This window comes from Capricornis sumatraensis, chromosome 3, assembly GCF_032405125.1.
Source record: "Capricornis sumatraensis isolate serow.1 chromosome 3, serow.2, whole genome shotgun sequence".
Lineage (NCBI taxonomy): Eukaryota > Metazoa > Chordata > Mammalia > Artiodactyla > Bovidae > Capricornis > Capricornis sumatraensis.
In genome coordinates, this window is record NC_091071.1 from 42,629,460 (window position 1) to 42,637,303 (window position 7,844).

The window sequence follows — 7,844 nt, forward strand, 5'->3', positions numbered from 1 at the left end:
GCAACATCAACTACAAAAAGACCATATACAGCGTTTGCTGTAAAAATAGGGTTATTTTTTATTTTTTTGCAAAGTAATAATAGGTTATAAAACTAATAATTAGAGAAATAGAGGACTTAAAAATTTAAGAAAGATAAAAAAGGAAGAAAAAGAAAAGAAGAATAAACAATCATACAACCACATCAACTAAAAAAAAAAGAAGAAAGAAAGAAAGAAAGAATGATCATAAAAGTAGTAAAGGTATATCTGGCCCTTTCTCTGGTGTTGTGGGCTGTGTGGGGTCACTTCCAAGGCGGTTCCCTCTGTTTAACTTCCTCTGTTTGCTGGTCTCTTCAGTGCCTGATTTCCATCTTGACACAGGGAGGGCGGTGGTGGACACTTTTTTTTTTTTTTTAGGCTCACTGTTCAGTCGCGCTGTGGGGTGGGGGTAGGGATGCTGCAAACTAATATTACTGGCGTGTGCTTGCAGTATCTCATCCACGCTGGGCTTGCCCCTGCTCGTGGTGCACGTTGTTCAGGCTCCACGTTGCTCCGCCGGGGAACCGTCTGAGGCCGGCCCTAGGCTTCATGCACCTCCCCGGTCTAAGCCGCTCAGGCTCAGCGCTCAGGAAGCCCTCAGAGGCACAGATTTGGTTGGGCCTGCGTTTTGTGCCCTTCCCAGGTCCAAGTAGCTCAGGAGTTTGCAAGCTCAATCACTACGACTTATGGCCTTTCCCTGCTGCTCAGTTTTCTGGGAGTACCACTGGCGTTCCTTCTCAGGCGGATTATGACTGTCCAGAACCCCCAGAAGTCTTAGTTAGCAAAGAAGCCTGCTTGCATTTTGGTAGGTAATGTCTCTCTTGTGCTGCGATTGCCCCCTTCCAGCCCTTAAGGCTCTGGCTGCCTGTCACCAGAGAGGGATGGTCTGCAGCCGGCTATTTCTGTTCCATCCTTTTCTCTGTGCACGGTCCTGGCGGTGTCTTATGTTCGAGCTTTTCGTGTGGTAGCTATCCCACAGTCTGGTTTGCTAGCCCAAGTTAGTTCACTCTGGCCCATGCGTGGGGCATTCCAGCCTGATTCTTAAAAAGCACTGCTGCCTGTGCCTCCTGCTCCTCCCTGCCCAGCCCCCACTTGCTAGTGGTGGATGCAGGCATCTGCACTGCTTTTCCACTGGGGGAGTTACTGTTGGGCTCGTAATCTGTTGGTTTTAATTATTTATTTATTTTTCCTTCCTGTTATGTTGCCCTCTGTGCTTCCAAGGCTCGCCACAGACTTGGCTGCGAGAATGTTTCCTGGTGTTTGGAAACCTCTCTTTTTAAGAGTCTCTTCCCGGGATGGGACTCGCTCCCTCCCTACCTCCTTTGTCCCTTTTTTTGTCTTTTATATTTTTTCCTACCTGTTTTTGAAGCCAATGATCTGCTTTGCTGGGTGCCTGATGTCCTCTGCCAGCATTCAGAAGTTGTTTAGTGGAATTTACTCAGCATTGAAATGTTCTTTTGATGAATTTGTGAGGGAGAAAGTGGTCTTCCCATCCTATTCCTCTGCCATCTTCTCCAGTGTCTTCTTATTTATACTCTATGGGAACTTGAATAGAATTTGTATCCCACTGTTGTGTCAAAATTGTACAAATCTTAATTATATTGAATTGGTTCACAGTGCTTTTCAGTCTAATATATGCTTCTACTTGTTTGTATATTCATTCAATTAATTTTTGAGAGTTTGATATTAAAACACCAACTAAATAATTTACCTATTTAAAAATTGTAATATATAATGGAAATATATATAACTTTGATATGTATTTTCCAAGTCTCCTGCAAATGTGTTAGCATTTTTTTCATAATTTAAAAATTAAAAGAAAGAGTATATATGCAAAAAAAAAAGATAATCAGCTTATGTTGGAGGAGAGAAGATTTCAAATGTGGAAGAAGGAAAATCATTATAGTAAATTAGGCATTAGAGTAGCTTAGATTTGACTGGTAGCAGAGAAAATGCTGACAAGCTGCTGTAACATTCAATAAGTAATGTGTTAAAGGTAGAGCAGACAAGACTTTCAGGTAGTTTAGATATAAGGTATGAACTCAAAGGTATGAGGTTAATTGAAATGTGAATCTGAAATACACACACACACACATGTAATATAAAATAAACTGAGATGCGTGAATTAATAAGAAATTAATGATGGGACTTCTCTTTCCATTGCAGGGACACCGGTCCAGCCCCTGGATGGGGAGTCAAGATCTCATGTCTCGTGGCCAGAAAACCAAAGCATAGAACAGAAACAGTATCATAGCAAACAATGAAGATGCTAAACACAGTGCACATCAAGATAAAGAGTGAGAGATCAGTGAGGTCACAGTGGGGACAAGACAAAGAAATAACCCTAGACTACCTACTGTTGATTTGACACAAAGGAAATGGGAGGGGCAGACTATCAAGGGACTGGGAGAAGTTTATTGCTGCTGGAAAGTAAGTAAGAAATAAGGAAGAAACTGAATCTGAATAAATGTACACAGGCTGTCAAGAAGAGTATACTACTCTGATTATGGAATGTTCACCTTTACTGACAAAAATAGAACTGATGTACAGAAAACCAACCATTTTCTCCATTCTCTAATCCAGCATTATGTCATGATCAAACAAAGGCAGTAGTTTGTTTGAGCATCAGCGTTTCCTAGTCCATTGCCTAATGAGGGACACCAAAGAGTTAAGTCAGATCCTATATATTTTAGTAGAGATAGGTGGAGATTGCAGAGCATCCTGAATTGATGCTGCTTGGACTTCAAAACATGCTTATGAAATAGATTTTCCAGTTTACTCAGCACCACCAACCATCTGAGGCATCTAGTGAGAATCTTCCATCTATCAGGGTAGTAACAACTTAGACCTCTCTTTTGAAAACCAGTTTGTTTTAGTGCTGATTTATTTTGTCTATTTTTGAATTTCCTACAAACTATTTCTTTTCATATCTGAAAACATAATTATTCTCTTTTTAGAGAGTCTGAAAATGGATACATTTCCCTCACATAATGGCACAGAGACGACCGAGTTTATTCTGCTGGGACTTACCAGTCAGCAAGAGCTGCAGCCCATCCTTTTTATGGTGTTTCTCCTGATTTATCTCATCACCCTGACTGGGAACTTTGGGATGATTCTGTTAATCAGATTCACTCCCCAGCTGCACACCCCCATGTACTTTTTCCTCACCCATTTAGCATGTGTAGACATTTTTTACTCTACAAATGTCTCTCCTTAGATGCTCGTTAACTTCTTATCAGAGAAAAAAAGTATTTCCTACGTGGGGTGCCTAGCACAATGTTTTGTTTTTGTGACTATGCTTCTTACTGAGTATTACATGCTTGGTGCTATGGCCTATGACAGGTACATGGCAATTTGCAACCCCCTGCATTACAAGAGAAGGATGTCCAGGTCCCAGTGCATCTGCCTGGTCACTTTCCCCTACCTCTGGGGGTCTATGGTGGGCACAATGCAGGTAATATTGACTTCCCGCTTGTCCTTTTGTGGATCCAACACCATCAACCATTTCTACTGTGCTGACCCGCCCCTCTTAATTTTTACATGTTCTGACACTTACATAAAGCAAACTGCCTTGTTTGTGTCCGCAGGGATTAACCTCACAGGTTCCCTACTCATTATCCTCATCTCCTACGTTTTCATTTTCATCACCATTATGAGGACCCGTTCCAGCAAAAGGCAGTGTAAAGCCTTCTCCACCTGTGGCTCCCACCTGAAAGCTGTTACTATGTTCTATGGGTCCCTGACTTGCATGTATCTGAGACCAGCAAACAAGCAATCTGTGTAACAAGGGAAAATCGTGTCAGTGATTTGCATTTTTGTGAATCCCATGCTAAATCCATTTATCTATAGCCTCAGGAACAATGATGTGAAACAGGCTTTAAGAAGAATATTTATGAAAAGCCTTGTTGCAATGAAGAAGAGTTCTCTTCTGACAGTTTCCCAGTTAAAAAAGAAAAGAAAAGAAAAGAAAAAGTGTCTTGAAAGCAACCCCAAAATATACCATCTTGCCTGAAGAATCCAATCCACTCCAGTATTCTTGCCTGGAGAATCCATGGACAGAAAAGCCTGTCAGGCATCAGACTCCTGTCCATGGAGTGGCAAAGAATTGGACCTGACCCAGCACACATGCACATTGACACACATGTTTGCAGAGCTTGGGCTCGATTCTAATGGAAACAAAGAATGGAAGTGTTCTTTGGAAGAAAATACAACAGAAGTCAGTTTCTTATGATTAAGCAGGTTTAAGCTTTTAGTCTCACTCAAGGACTCATTTCACTTGCTTAACATATATTTCTTCCTTTTTCTTCCTAAGTCTTCAATATTGAGCATCACTGAGGTACTCTTACCAGCAAAGCAATGTGCATTATAGTATATTTCCTCAATAAGAAGCTGATTTACTTCCCTGTGATATATGACATATTCCCTTAATGAATGCTGATTATCCTCTCAAAAATCTCATTTCTCTAATCTTCAATGTGTGTTCTGAATAAACCTTTGAAGAATGCTTGTCTATATCATCTGAATGTAAAAACATATATGTTTTTATCATTGTTGTTCAGTCGCTCAATCATGTCAACTCTTTGTGACCCCATGGACTACAGAACACCAGACTTCTCTGTCCTTCGCTATCTCCCAATTATTATTTGAAACAAAAACCCTGATGTTGTAATTTTAATAATCCTATAATTTGTTTCATTAGCTTCCTTTAATCAAAGCAGACACCCTTATGAATGGGAGCTACAATTTGCTGACTTGGAGTTTTCATTTCTTATATAAGGGATTTATATCATTTTTTCCTACAATATTAAAAATTATTGTGCCATAATTTTACATATTACCTTTCAGTTCTTGTCTATCCACAAACAATTTTATTTTATTTTTTTATTTTTTTTTAATTTTTTTAATTAAATTTTAAAATCTTTAATTCTTACATGTGTTCCCAAACATGAAACCCCCTCCCACCTCCCTCCCCATAACATCTCTGTGGGTGATCCCCATGCACCAGCCCCAAGCATGCTGTATCCTGCGTCAGACATAGACTGGCGATTCAATTCTTACATGATAGTATACATGATAGAATGCCATTCTCCCAAATCATCCTGCCCTCTCCCTCTCTCTCTGAGTCCAAAAGTCCGTTATACACAGCTGTGTCTTTTTTCCTGTCTTGCATACGGGGTCGTCATTGCCATCTTTCTAAATTCCATATATATGCGTTAGTATACTGTATTGGTGTTTTTCTTTCTGGCTTACTTCACTCTGTATAATCGGCTCCAGTTTCATCCATCTCATCAGAACTGATTCAAATGAATTCTTTTTAACGGCTGAGTAATACTCCATTGTGTACATGTACCAAAGCTTTCTTATCCATTCATCTGCTGATGGACATCTAGGTTGTTTCCATGTCCTGGCTATTATAAACAGTGCTGCGATGAACATTGGGGTACATGTGTCTCTTTCTTTTTTTTTTTTTTTTTTAAATCTTTAATTTTTACATGTGTTCCCAAACATGAACCCCCCTCCCACCTCCCTCCCCATAACATCTCAGTGAGTCATCCCCATGCACCAACCCCAAGCATGCTGTATCCTGCGTCAGACATAGACTGGCAATTCAATTCTTACATGATAGTATACATGATAGAATGCCATTCTCCAAAATCATCTCACCCTCTCCCTCTCCCTCTGAGTCCAAAAGTCCGTTATACACAGCTGTGTCTTTTTTCCTGTCTTGCATACAGGGTCGTCATTGCCATCTTTCTAAATTCCATATATATGTGTTAGTATACTGTATTGGTGTTTTTCTTTCTGGCTTACTTCACTCTGTATAATTGGCTCCAGTTTCATCCATCTCAACAGAACTGATTCAAATGTATTCTTTTTAATGGCTGAGTAATACTCCATTGTGTATATGTACCACAGCTTTCTTATCCATTCATCTGCTGATGGTCATCTAGGTTGTTTCCATGTCCTGGCTATTATAAACAGTGCTGCGATGAACATTGGGGTACATGTGTCTCTTTCAATTCTGGTTTCCTCGGTGTGTATGCCCAGCAGTGGGATTGCTGGGTCATAAGGTAGTTCTATTTGCAATTTTTTAAGGAATCTCCACACTGTTCTCCATAGTGGCTGTACTAGTTTGCATTCCCACCAACAGTGTAGGAGGGTTCCCTTTTCTCCACACCCTCTCCAGCATTTATTGCTTGCAGATTTTTGGATCGCAGCCATTCTGACTGGTGTGAAGTGGTACCTCATTGTGGTTTTGATTTGCATTTCTCTGATAATGAGTGATGTTGAGCATCTTTTCATGTGTTTGTTAGCCATCCATATGTCTTCTTTGGAGAAATGTCTATTTAGTTCTTTGGCCCATTTTTGATTGGGTCGTTTATTTTTCTGGAATTGAGCTGCATAAGTTGCTTGTATATTTTTGAGATTAGTTGTTTGTCAGTTGCTTCATTTGGTATTATTTTCTCCCATTCAGAAGGCTGTCTTTTCACCTTGCGTATATTTTCCTTTGTTGTGCAGAAGCTTTTAATTTTAATTAGATCCCATTTGTTTATTTTTGCTTTTATTTCCAGAATTCTGGGAGGTGGATCATAGAGGATCCTGCTGTGATTTATGTCTGAGAGTGTTTTGCCTATATTCTCCTCTAGGAGTTTTATAGTTTCTGGTCTTACATTTAGATCTTTAATCCATTTTGAGTTTAATTTTGTGTGCGGTGTTAAAAAGTGATCTAGTTTCATTCTTTTACAAGTGGTTGACCAGTTTTCCCAGCACCACTTGTTAAAGAGATTGTCTTTACTCCATTGTATATTCTTGCCTCCTTTGTCAAAGATAAGGTGTCCATATGTGTGTGGATTTATCTCTGGGCTTTCTATTTTGTTCCATTGATCTATATGTCTGTCTTTGTGCCAGTACCATACTGTTTTGATGACTGTGGCTTTGTAGTAGAGCCTGAAGTCAGGCAAGTTGATTCCTCCAGTTCCATTCTTCTTTCTCAAGATTGCTTTGGCTATTCGAGGTTTTTTGTATTTCCATACAAATCTTGAAATTATTTGTTCTAGTTCTGTGAAAAATATGGCTGGTAGCTTGATAGGGATTGCGTTGAATTTGTAAATTGCTTTGGGTAGTATACTCATTTTCACTATATTGATGCTTCCAACCCATGAACATGGTATATTTCTCCATCTATTAGTGTCCTCTTTGATTTCTTTCATCAGTGTTTTATAGTTTTCTATATATAGGTCTTTAGTTTCTTTGGGTAGATATATTCCTAAGTATTTTATTCTTTTTGTTGCAATGGTGAATGGAATTGTTTCCTTAATTTCTTTTTCTACTTTCTCATTATTAGTGTATAGGAATGCAAGGGATTTCTGTGTGTTGATTTTATATCCTGCAACTTTACTATATTCATTGATGAGCTCTAGTAATTTTCTGGTGGAGTCTTTAGGGTTTTCTATGTAGAGGACCATGTCATCTGCAAACAGTGAGAGTTTTACTTCTTCTTTTCCAATTTGGATTCCTTTTATTTCTTTTTCTGCTCTGATTGCTGTGGCCAAAACTTCCAGAACTATGTTGAATAGTAGCGGTGAAAGTGGACACCCTTGTCTTGTTCCTGACTTTAGGGGAAATGCTTTCAATTTTTCACCATTAAGGATAATGTTTGCTGTGGGTTTGTCATATATAGCTTTTATTATGTTGAGGTATGTTCCTTCTATTCCTGCTTTCTGAAGAGTTTTTATCATAAATGGATGTTGAATTTTGTCAACGGTCTTCTCTGCATCTATTGAGATAATCATATGGTTTTTATTTTTCAATTTGTTAATGTGGTG

General features: G+C 39.2%; 1 pseudogene; it reads left to right on the forward strand.

Annotated features, from left to right (window-relative positions):
* The first annotated feature begins 567 nt into the window (after positions 1-567).
* On the forward strand, positions 568-4,030 carry LOC138076226 (olfactory receptor 5M5-like; annotated as a pseudogene).
* The last annotated feature ends 3,814 nt before the right edge of the window (positions 4,031-7,844 follow it).